Raw genomic sequence first — 12652 nt, forward strand, 5'->3', positions numbered from 1 at the left:
GTAGGATTAACAGAACTTGATGATGGATTGAATGTAGGTAGGGAGAGGAAGCCCCTACAATTTGGCTCAGTGGTAAAGAATCCAACTGCCAATGCAGGAGACAAAGGAGACATGGGTTCAATACCTGGGTAGGAAAGATCCCCTGGAGTAGGAAAAGACAACCCACTCCAGGATTCTTGCCTGGAAAATTCCATGGACAGAGGTGCCTTGTGGGCTTCAATCATGGGGTTGCAAAGAGTTGGACACCACTGAGTGACTGAGCATCCATGCATGAAGGCATGCATACATGCAGGGAGAGGAAGGGGGTTGTCAGATGACTTCCAGGTTTGCATTTGTATAACTGAATAACTTTGTTATTCAGTTGTATAACTTGTGTACAATTTGTGTAACTTAATTTGTATAACTTCCATTTGGAAGTGCCACTTATTAAGGTGTAGAAAATTAAAGAAGCAACAGATTTGGGCCATAAGTGGGGAAATAAGGATTATTTTGGGAATCCTAAATGTGGGATATCTGATGAGCCTCCAAATGGAGAAAACATGTTTAAGCTGTACTTGGAATAGCAATCTACATTGTAGATAAAAGTCTAGGGATTGTAAACATTTTTATGCTATTTATAGCATAAGAATGTCTGAGATTACTAGGAAGGGATAGCAAAGTGGAAAGAGAAGGTGGCCCAGGACTGAATCAGGAGGAACATAAAAATTAAATAATAGGTAAAGAAGGAAGAAACAGCAAAACTTTTTAGACCATTAAGGAGAAGCATTCTGTACACTTCTCAGGAGCCCTGAGAGGAATTAATCTTTTTGTCCCTCTTTCCTACCATGTTGATCTTGATAACACATTTCTATCACTCTAGCCTCTTTGCCTATCTTACTCTACAAAGTCTAGGGACACCCGTATTCTTGGATCACCTCTCAACTGTGTGTGTGTTCAGTCACTCAGTTGTGTCAGACTCTTTGTGACCCCCCAGACTGTAGCCCACGAGGCCCCTCTGTCCATGGAATTTTCCAGGCAAGAATATTGGAGCAGGTTGCCATTTCCTTTTCTAGGAGGTCTTCCTGACCCAGGGATTGAACCCACGACTCCTGCATTGGCAGGTGTGTTCTTTACCAATTGTGGGAAGAACCTGGGAAGCCTACTTATACACAAATACCCATCTCAGGCTCTGCTTTGGATCCGAAAAGGAAGAACCAAAGGAACAAAACAGGAGGAGATGTACTATTACAGAAGCAAAGAGGCTTTTTTAGAAAGGAGGAAGTGCAAAAGAATTTTGAATGTAACTGAGAGCTTTAGTAATACAAGAACTGGTTTGGTGATATAAGTGATTGTTGATCCAAGAAAGAGCTGGAATGGTGGGAATATAAGCGAGATTGCCTTGGGAAGTAATAGTGGTGAGCCTGGGTTTAATTTTTAAAAACTTTACTTGAAACACTGAAAAAGACAAAATTTTGAAAGAAAGATTACTTCCTCCTTTGTAACAAAAAGAAGGGGATGAATAGATGACTGAAGATGCAGATTTAGTCATAAGAAATTGATGTAGTATTTATTATCTTGTTTCTATATTTCCAGTGAACAATGAAGTTGGGTTATCTACTCAGAACAAAAGGGAGTGGGACAATTGGAGGGGCATGGAGAAGGTATTGAATGGTGACTGTGGTGATAAGTGGAAGACGTCTTCAGTCTCTGTCGGAGGACCACTCGAGGCTGGTGACCACGAGTGAGTCGTGATCACAATCTTCTCTGTTGTAACATTTTTGTCCAGCAGTACTTACTTCTGTGGATGCTGCTGAGAGAAAATGCCTTGTTGGATTCACCACTGGAGTTTGCAAAGTGGATATGATGGAAAGAGAAAGAGCTCAGAGGACATTTGCAAAAGAGTCATCATAAGGAAGGGTTCTGGAACAAGAGTTATTGAAAGAGGGAAGTGAATTCCTGAGGAGGTTTGTTTCAAAGAAGTGAAGCGATGAGGATAAAGGATTGGAGTTCTCCATGAGGACAGTGTCACAGTGGGAAAGCTCCAGAAGAATACAAAGTGTAATAAGAGAAGAAGATCTTTAAAAGAATGATTTTGCTTCTGGTATAGCTGTTGATGATGATCTCTGTTAGGAATATATTACATTTCTCTAAACTGCTACAAATTCTGTTCTGTGCTCCGATAGGGCTATGGAAGAATAATATACATTTTATTTTATCTTAGAAAATGCTTCCTTTACTTTTTACTTCTTTATCAAAGACACTCATTTGAACCAGCCTTGAAAGATCACATTCCCTGTTCCAGGAAAGCATCATAACTCTGATATGTTTTCTAAGATTCTAGGAGCTGTACCCGTGTTCTTCTGCACTACCCTGGGACTTCAGGGACAAATTAAGTTGAGGAGATTCTGGTACTGAACACAAATGGCGTTGCTTCCTTCCAGGAATTTAAAATGTCCAAATTCAACAATATACCAGTTGTTATCTTATGTTCTTTGTATGCCAAACTCGGACAGCTGTATAACAATGTCATGGTGGTGTTATTTTCTTCTGGGCCTTTGTATAAATCTTTGCCTGAAATGGCTTCCTTCTATTATCTCATATTCTTCCTTCAAAAACTGTTCAAATATTATCTTCTGTGTGATATCCAACTTGACCATTCCAAACCTTCCACTTAGTTGGTTAGTTCACCATCCTCTGTGCCCAAATGGAATTCCATACTTTATTTTTTTGTAATACTCTGTTATAATAATTTATTTACATGACTGTCTGTTTACTTGACTGTGAGTTTTTGAAGGCAGGGAACATGTTTATTCATCTCTGTATTCCTAATGCCTAGCCCAATTCCTGGCATATTTTAGGTGTTAAGCAAATATTTGTTTTTAAAAAATTAAGAAATGAACTGATGAATTCCATTTACCTTTTTATAAAGCATTCAGCCGTCACTAGCAACCATCACAATACTAAATGGCATACACATAAATAAGCTTGTTTACTGACTCTTCCGTTGTTGACTGTCAGAAGAAAAGTGTCACCAAACACATTTTCATAATGAAGCAGATCTATAATCTGGAATTTTATTAATATAATTCCTGTGCTGTATGGACTGAGCATGATTTTAGGAGGTGGAGAGAAGGACAAGAAACTGCTGTACTTCCCAATTAATAAGAGGACTGAGGAGCAGGGATTAAGATGTAGAATGGCAGTCAGATTAAAAGGGCTGATGAGATCCTAAATACATCCCTCAAACCACAGGAGAGCCCGGGGGGGAGCAATCTTGGGAGGAATGCAGGCCACGGAGGGGAAGAAAAGAACCAGGCTTTCCACCACTAAAATAACAAGAGATAAAATGAAACCCACTTATCAGATTTTAGAATTTTATCTGGACATAGAAAACCTTCAAATTATTTATTTATCATAGTGATAGCAAACCCTATCTACTTCCACTCCAAAGGGAACTCTTAAATAATCAAATAAAATGTTGCGGTTTCCTTCCCAAGTTATTCAAAGACAAAGAAGTGGAAAAAAAAGGCACACAGGGTTTTGAGATTCTCTTTTCTAATAACATATTTCAGTGGAATATCAAGAGTTATTAGTTGTTTTATTTTAAATAGAAAAAAACACTCACTTTTTACTACTAACTACATTTCTATGTGTCAAATCGATATATATTTTAGTTTTACGTAAGCCTAAATACAAATATTTCCTTGTAGAAAAATAGACATTTGTTAAATGAGAAAATCCTTCCAATAGATCAATTTTCATTCAAAGTAGGGTTTAAATATTTATATACTTCAATTTACAATAAAAACTTATTTTAAATTATTTTAACCACTTATAGTAGCAACATCATAGACACTTGAATAACTTGCTTTTAATAACGCCAATTTGCAGTCACACCAGCTTTATTTTGACTTTAAAAATATAGTTCCTTTTTAATACAGTAGCTTATATTATTAAGTCTGTTAACAGTTTCCGGAGAACGATAGGGTAAATGATGGATATTTTTCCACACAGGGAAACTGAGAGAGAGAACTTATCAGAGACCTTTGCCAAAACTTGCCTAGTAAATAACTAGCTTGGGTTTACAAGGCACAAAGGTGTTCTCTAAATTTAAGGGATTCTAGGTTTGCAGATAAGGGAGAGGGGCCAGCTGGGTAGCTTCAGAACATCTAAAAATGACTTTAGATTTAAACAAGAAGCTGAAAATAAATATAAAATAAGAAAGACAAAAGTCAGTAGGAAGTTAGGATGACAGGAAGGAGTAAAAAAAAAAAAAACAAACACACAGAAGAAAGACTGCAAAGGAAAGTACCATACAGGGTTGGAATTCTAAGTTTCCAATAATTACTCCGAAACTTCAGCAAGCCTCTGCTGAAATGGCCTCATTTTAGATAACAGGCAAATAGAAAGCCTCCAAATGACAGTCAAATAAATATATTCATAATCCACTTTATCTGGATTGCCAAACAATAGTGACAATGTCTACCTATATAGACAGAGGGCAGGCATTAAAAATTACATGACATGGGAGTTGACATGAACAATAGCCAGATATTCCAGGCTGAAAGGCAGAAAGTAAACCTCAGATTTGGGCCCATGCACTGGGAGAAGGAAAAGTAAGACCAAAAGCAAGTACCTTGAGTCATTCCTCCTGAGTCCCACATTTCTAAGCAAAATAGAAATCAATTTCCTAAATTTCAAGTTGTTTCTTACAGATCATTGATTTCCCTCAAACAAATATTTGGAAATTGCTGACTTTTTAAAATTTCCATGCATTAACTTATGCTGTTTTTATCTTTTCTTCATGAATATTTTCTGTCAATTACCAGGGAAGTGACCTGTGTTCATTAAATAATTAAGGTCTCCCCTAGATATTTTCTTGAATCAAATCTGTTCATCACCTGAGAGATTTCCACATTTATGTGGATGACCCATTCAGCGCCCTTCCTTACCTTCTACCGTGATGATCTTGATCATTGCTCCACTTCAGTCACCCAGTTCAGGGCCAGCATACCCTAGCTGTTGAAATAGTAACATATATGTGTTCAGTTTGGTTCCGTTCAGTCGCTCAGTCATGTCCGACTCTTGGCAACCCCATGGACCACAGCACGTCAGGTTTGACTGTCCATCACCAACTCTCAGAGTTTACTCAAACTCATGCCCATTGAGTCAGTGATGCCATCCAACCATCTCATCCTCTGTCGTCCCCTTCTCCTTCCACCTTCAATCTTTCCCAGCATCAGGGTCTTTTTACATGAGTCAGTTCTTCGCATCAAGTGGCCAAAATATTGGAGTTTCAGCTTCAGTATCAGTCCTTCCAATGAACACTTAGGGCTGATCTCCATTAGGATGGGCTGGTTGGATCTCCTTGCAGTCCAAGGGACTCTCAAGAGTCTTCTCCAACACCACAGTTCAAAAGCATCAATTCTTCGGTGCTCAGCCTCCTTTATAGTCCAACTCTCACATCCATACATGACTACTGGAAAAACCATAGCTTTAACTAGACAGACCTTTGTTGGCAAAATAATGTCTTTGCATTTTAATATGTTGTCTAGGTTAGTCATAACTTTTCTTCCAAGTAAGAAGTATCTTTCAATTTCATGGCTGCAGTCACCATCTGCAGTGATTTTGGAGCCCAGAAAAATAAAGTCTGTCACTGTTTCCAATGTTTCCCCATCTATTGCCATGAAGTGATGGGATCGGATGCCATGAACTTAGTTTTCTGAATGCTGAGTTTTAAGCTAACTTTTTCACTCTCCTCTTTCACTTTCATCAAGAGGCTCTTTAGTTCTTCTTCATTTTCTTCCATAAGGGTAGTGTCATCTGCATATCTGAGGTTATTGATATTTCTCCCAGCAATCTTGATTCCAGCTTGTGCTTCATCCAGCCCAGCGTTTCTCATAATGTACTCTGCATGTAAGTTAAATAAGCACAGTGGCAATATTGTCAATATAGCCTTCACGTACTCCTGTCCCAATCTGGAATCAGTCTGTTGTTCCATGTCCAGTTCTAGCTGTTGTTTCCTGATCTGCATACAGATTTCTCAAGAGGCAGGTTAGGTGGTCTGGTATTTTTATCTCTTTAAGAATCTTCCATAGTTGGTTGTGATCCACACAGTCAAAGACTTTGGCATAGTCAATAAAGCAGAAGTAGATGTTTTTCTGGAACTCTCTTGCTTTTTTGGTGATCCAGCAGTTATTGGCAATTTGATCTCTGGCTCCTCTGCTTTAACTAAAACAGCGTGAACATCTGGAAGTCCATGGTTCATGTATTGTTGAAGCCTGGCTTGGAGAATTTTGAGCATGTGAGATGAGTGCAATTGTGCAGTAGTTTGAGCATTCTTTGGCATTTCCTTTCTTAGGGATTGGAATGAAAACTGTCCTTTTCCAGTCCTGTGTCCACTGCTGAGTTTTCCAAATTTGCTGGCATAATGAGTGTGGCACTTTCATAGCATCATCTTTCAGGATTTGAAATCGCTCAACTGGAATTCCATCACCTCCACTAGCTTTGTTCATAGTGATGCTTCCTAAGGCCCACTTGCCTTCTCATTCCAGGATGTCTGGCTCTAGGTGAGTGATCATACCATCATGACTATCTGGGTCGTGAAGATCTTTTTTGTACAGTTCTTCTGTGTATTCTTGCCATCTCTTCTTAATATCTCCTGCTTCTGTTAGGTCATACAATTTCTGTCCTTTATTGTGCCCATCTTTGTATGAAAAGTTCCTTTGGTATCTCTAATTTTCTAATTTTATCTCTAATTTTTTAAGAGATCTCTGCTGCTGCTGCCAAGTCACATCAGTTGTGTCCGACTCTGTGTGACCCCATAGACGGCAGCCTACCAGGCACTTCTGTCCACGGGATTTTCCAGGCAAGAGTACTGGAGTGGGGTGCCATTGCCTTCTCCAAGAGATCTCTAATCTTTCCCATTCTATTGTTTTCCTCTGTTTCTTTGCATTGATTACTGAGGAAGGCTTTCATATATCTCCTTGTGTACTAGATGCTAAACACTGTCTGCCCAAATTCTTCCTACCCATCTGCCATGCCCCTCTGCTCCAGTGGGACCTCTCCAGAACACTCCACAGCCCAGCAATAAAAGGAAGATCCTTGATTCTGAGGAACAGCAGGACACAGCTCCAGTTTCAGGGGCAGCCTGACCTATCTATACTCATCATGAAATGGTTCAAATGTCAGCCCTGTCCATGGCCACACACACAATTTTATCAATATCTGAGACTACTTCACCTCTGAAATGATACACCCCTAATTTATACTGTGATCCATCATTTTTCTTATTTTTTTGCTTTTCTTGGCCTGTTCTTCCACCTGAGTGAGCCTGCCACTCCTTTGAGTGTTCAGTTTGCTCTCAGATTACCAGCTTCTTTCCACCTCCACTTGCTTCACTTTTAAACTTGGTCTACAGTGGGCTGCCATCTATGGGGTCGCACAGAGTTGGACATGACTGACGTGACTTAGCAGCAGCACAGTACTATAACGCCATTGTCTCCAACACCCTCTTTTTATGGTCTTGTGCTTCTATCACATCTGCTCTGTAAAATGCAAATTAAGTCCACAGTCCATCTTCTTTGATCTTACAACCACCCACACTTTTAAGAGAGCTAGAGAAAACCGAATTCTAAGCGCACAGACCACTGTGTGCCTCCATGCTGCCTGCTGGCTCTGACAGCCCTTGGCCAATTTCCTTGTTCCTTGTTTTTTAGTACAAATTTTTAGCTCTCCCCTCTAGTGCCTACCCCACCTCTCAGGATAGACTCTTCACTTTCATCAGAGATTTTCCTTAAATTTTATAGAAAAACTTGATATTCTCTGGCAGGAATATAATCATCTTTATATACTGCTACCTCGGGCTTCTAGAATATTGGCCATTTGTTTAAGTATTTCTTTTGAGGGGCAAGGGAAGATGTTTCCCTTTATTGTCCAAGACTATTCAGAAAACTAAGATCATGGCATCTGGTCCCATCACTTCATGGGAAATAGATGGGGAAACAGTGTCAGATTTTATTTTTTTGGGTTCCAAAATCACTGCAGATGGTGACTGCAGCCATGAAATTAAAAGACTCTTCCTCCTTGGAAGAAAAGTTATGGCCAACCTAGATAGCATATTCAAAAGCAGAGACATTACTTTGCCAACAAAATCCATCTAGTCAAGGCTATGGTTTTTCCAGTGGTCATGTATGGATGTGAAAGTTGGACTGTGAAGAAAGCTGAGCACTGAAGAATTGATGCTTTGGAACTGTGGTGTTGGAGAAGACTCTTGAGAGTCCCTTGGACTGCAAGGAGATCCAACCAGTCCATTCTGAAGGAGATCAGCCCTGGGTGTTCTTTAGAAGGAATGATGCTAAAGCTGAAACTCCAGTACTTTGGCCACCTCATGCGAAGAGTTGACTCATTGGGAAAGACTCTGATGCTGGGAGGGATTGGGGGCAGGAGGAAAAGGGAATGACAGAGGATGAGATGGCTAGACTCGATGGACGTGAGTCTGAGTGAACTCTGGGAATTGGTGCAGGGAGGCCTGGCATGCTGCAATTCATGGGATCACAAAGAGTCGGACTTTAACGACTGAGCGACTGAACTGAACTGAACTGACTGAGGCCCCACTTAGAACTTTTTTTTTTTTTCCCTATTTCATCCTTCACTATCACCCCTTAGACTCTCCTCCATCAACGATTCTTTTTTTCCTCTGCACTGAGTCATTTCTCTAAGCTTGAAAATGTGCTCATGTCAATTAAGGAAGGGTGCTGAATGGGTCATCCACATAAATGTGGAAATCTTCCAGGATGATGAACAGATTAAAAAAAAAAAACCTCAAATTTTTTCTAATGAAGACTCTCCTGTTTCTCCTTTTACACAATTTAGTTATTCTCTCAGCTCCTGCTCAGTCTTCCACATCCTAAAAAAGAGACTTTTGCCCAAGTCACTGAAGTCATTCTAGTTAAGGTCACCAATGTCTTCCCATACGTCAAATACAATGGACAGTTTTTGACTTGTACTTTACTTAACTTTTCTGAATCATGTAATACTGTTGACAGCTTCCTCTGCCTTAAGTTGCTGTACATTCTTAATCTATAATATCTTCTGCTTTCTTTCTGCATAAGTATTCTTCAGCTTTATTGTGTTCATTTGTCAACTAAAGTATTTGTATTCTCCTGGATCCTATTAGTTCTTCTTCAAATGTTTCTCTCTCCAGATAATCTTATCTATTAAAAAAAGTTTTCACAACCATCTGTATGATAGTTTTATCTGTTTATGGAATGTCTCCAGCTAGCTAGTGATGATGACATTAAAATTAATAATACTTATTAATTGTATTAACATTAATTAATCACTTTCAGGTGCTGTTAAGGCATTCCTATATTAACTGATTTACTTAACAAAATTCCTAATTTTGCCCCACTCTGATATCAGAATGATAGGGCAACTTGTTCACATCACATAGAAATTCAGTGGCAAAATAAGATTTCAAACCCAGCTTATCTGACCCCAAAGCCCACGCTTTTAACCACTTTACTAAACCTGATGTATCCAAAATTTAATGCATATTCTTTAATTACTCATCTCCCTATATAATTCATTTCAACAAACATAGTCATCTAGAGCTAAACCCAAAACAGAAAATTAGAAGTCATGCTAGATTCCTCCCTCCTCCAAGCTTAAGACACGGGGCTGTACTAAATTTTTGTGACCTCTTCCCTGCATTCTTATCTAATGGTATTTAGTTCAGTGGTTTTATTATTTCCCTGCTGCCCCACTGAAGGCTTCCCTTGTGGCTCAGCTGGTAAAAAATCCACCTGCAATGCGAGAGACCTAGATTTGATCCCTGGATTGGGAAGATTCCCTGGAGAAGGGAAAGGCTACCCACTCCAAATTCTGGTCTGGAGAATTCCATGGACTGTACCATCCACGGGGTTGCAAAGAGTCAGACACGACTTGATTGACTTTCACTTTCACTTGCCCCACTGAAAAAGCTTCATGATTGGATTATGCACATCCTTCTAGTCTTCATGTCCTCCAATTTATCTTTCTCTGGGAGATATTTATCTTCTTATACCATATATCTGATTGCATCACTCTTCTGATAAAATGAGTCTTAGTGCATTTACTGCCACAGTTTCTTAGAGTTTTGCATATCCCCTTGCATCAGATCACCTGGAGAGTCTGTTAGGAAGAAGAGTCTCAGGAATCACCCCAGGATTTCTGAGTTGGAACTGATGGTGGAAGGACCTAGACTATGTGTTTTTAACAAGCTTATTACGTGATTCTTCTTCACCTAAAATTTGAGCGTGCCTTTCCTCCATATCAGGTGCAAACACTTCAGAATTGCTGCTAAGTACCACCTGACTCTGGCTTTTTGCCTTTTTTGGGTCTCAGTTCTTTCTGCTGCTGCTGCTGCTGCTGCTAAGTCACTTCAGTCGTGTCTGACTCTTAGCGACCCCATGGACTGCAGCCCACCAGGCTCCTCCATCCATGGGATTTTTCTAGGCAAGAGTACTGGAGTGGGGGTGCCATTGCCTTCTCCGTCAGTTCTTTCTACTCCTCCACTTATTCTCTGCACTCCAGGTATGCCAAAATTTTTTCAGGCCCCCTCCTAATATCAAGCTTTCTTCAATGTTGGTAACCTCATATGTGTTGTGTCTTCTCCTAAATGCTCCTTTCAAGTTGCTTTGTGTGTGTTCATGTGAATGTGTGTATGTTTGTGTTGTGTTCCTTGAGTCCTCGTTAGACTGAATGTTTCTTCCAGGACAGTGTGAGCTATTTAGTCATAGGAACTTTGCGTCTTGAAATCATTAAAAGAAAATTCCAAGTTTAGATTCTGTGTAACACTGCATTATAGTCTGGGAAAACAGAATTAATGTGAATTTCATATGTGCTCAATAGGTAGATACTTGAATATTTTAGTAATTTCTCTGTGGTCCATGACTCATCATTTGATTGGCAATTCATATAAGCTAAAAAGCTTATATGAGGGAAATTTCATGTTTGTTGGTATGGGCACAGCAAATAAGCATACTAATAGAAATGGAATTCAAAAAAGCTATTTTGGTCCTCTACAGAAAGCTCTAATCAGAGAAAAGTTGGAAGGAGTAATTGCATTGAAATCTCTCTATGATCTGTTTATATCACTATTTCCCACCTCTATAACATGAATAATCCAAGAGATGGAGGGATATAAATAGTTGTGTTTATGTGTGAGATGTTGAACTAAGTATTACTCTTCACAATTTGACTGTGTGTAATCCTCCTTTTATAGATGAGAAGACTGTATTTAGAGATATCAGGGGACTTGAAAGAATCACCAAGCTAAGAGGAGACAAACTTGGAATTTGCAGGTACCTTTTGTTCCCTTTCTTCTATTATACCTATGTTGTTTTATTTTGGAGTACATGTGTATGATTTTGCCTAAGAAAAAGTTGGTTCCGTTTTTTTAAAAATTTTTTCTGTGAAAAGTGGAAATATTCTATTGGGTTTTTCTAATTAAAAAAACAAAATACTCACCATGTAAATTAGATTATTTCTCCAAGTCCTAGAAAACAACATTCTTTAGGCCTTCAATAAGCACAGAGTAGAGTAATACACTGCCCATTATTTAGTGAGTGAGCCATTTGATGCTGACTGCCAGATTGGTTACCTGACAGGTGGTGACACAGGTGGAAATGAAATTTGGGGGCTACAATCAAGGATCTCCCCAACCCCTTCCACTCCCCTCCTTCCCAGCACCATGTCTTGTCCTGTGCCCCGTCTCCAGGAAACGGACAGCTGGTTATCCATCTCACTTCCCTAACAGTTGCAGGCTGACTGTTACCAAGCTGTGCCTTTGCTACAACAGTGTATTTTCTTTATAAGACTGATGAGGAAGAGAAAAAAGTGCTGTGCATTGTTTCTCTTAAGATTCATCATGCTGTGTGTGTGTGTGTGTGTGTGTGTGTCTCCCCCAAATCAGGGGAAACTATTAGGGGAGAACCAGATCTCTTTAATGAGCCTAGAGGTAATGCAAAATTCATGTGCTTTCACCTGTGCCGGGTGAAGCCTGGTGCACAAACAAAAAGGAGGAGGTGGGAAGAGCCAGTTATTTACACTTTTGCTGAAGCAGGTACCCTGGCCACTACTGGGCATCCTGACCCACTTGTTCATTTTTTAGGAAGAAGTGGATACTTTCAGTGGGGAAAAACTCAAGCATCAGATTTGTTCCTTGGAGCATTAATAAAAGGGCTCAGTTAGCTTCATCTCATTATTTTACTATGAGTATTGACTTTGGCCTAGAGTCATGTATAGATAAAATGGTGCAAGGGCTTGTCCTAAGTGATTACTCAGAATTACAAATCATTTCACGTGTAACTGAATACTGCAGTCTAGCTGGCACCCTGCCCCCTGCTTCTCCCCCCTCCCCTTTCTCTAATAGGAGCGCAAATCCAGCTTTGTCTGAAGAGGCAATTAATCTTATTCACTGAAAGCTGAATTTTAATTCACCAGCATGTGGAGGACATATTTGCCTATCACACAAAATTAGTTTAACAGAATTCAGAAGAAAAAAAAATATTGGAAGTCTTGGCATTCTAGGGGAGGCAAAGTATCTTGTAGGTGCATTCCTTTATTAGCCATCTACATACTAAGGATAAGCTCTTTTTGTAAAGATAACTCTATTAGGGTAAACTGGGTT

The 12652-nt window shown here is 39.6% G+C and overlaps 1 long non-coding RNA gene across 1 annotated transcript; it reads right to left on the minus strand.

Annotated features, from left to right (window-relative positions):
• Positions 1 to 1538: 1538 nt before the first annotated feature.
• Positions 1539 to 11535, minus strand: LOC129621183 (uncharacterized). The gene is made up of 3 exons (XR_008699075.1): positions 11491 to 11535; positions 4932 to 4998; positions 1539 to 1789 (listed from the first exon to the last, which is right to left on the minus strand). It is a non-coding gene; the product is annotated as an uncharacterized LOC129621183 (long non-coding RNA).
• Between the last annotated feature and the right edge of the window lie 1117 nt (positions 11536 to 12652).

This window comes from Bubalus kerabau, chromosome 10 (assembly GCF_029407905.1).
Source record: "Bubalus kerabau isolate K-KA32 ecotype Philippines breed swamp buffalo chromosome 10, PCC_UOA_SB_1v2, whole genome shotgun sequence".
In the NCBI taxonomy this organism is placed as follows: domain Eukaryota; kingdom Metazoa; phylum Chordata; class Mammalia; order Artiodactyla; family Bovidae; genus Bubalus; species Bubalus kerabau.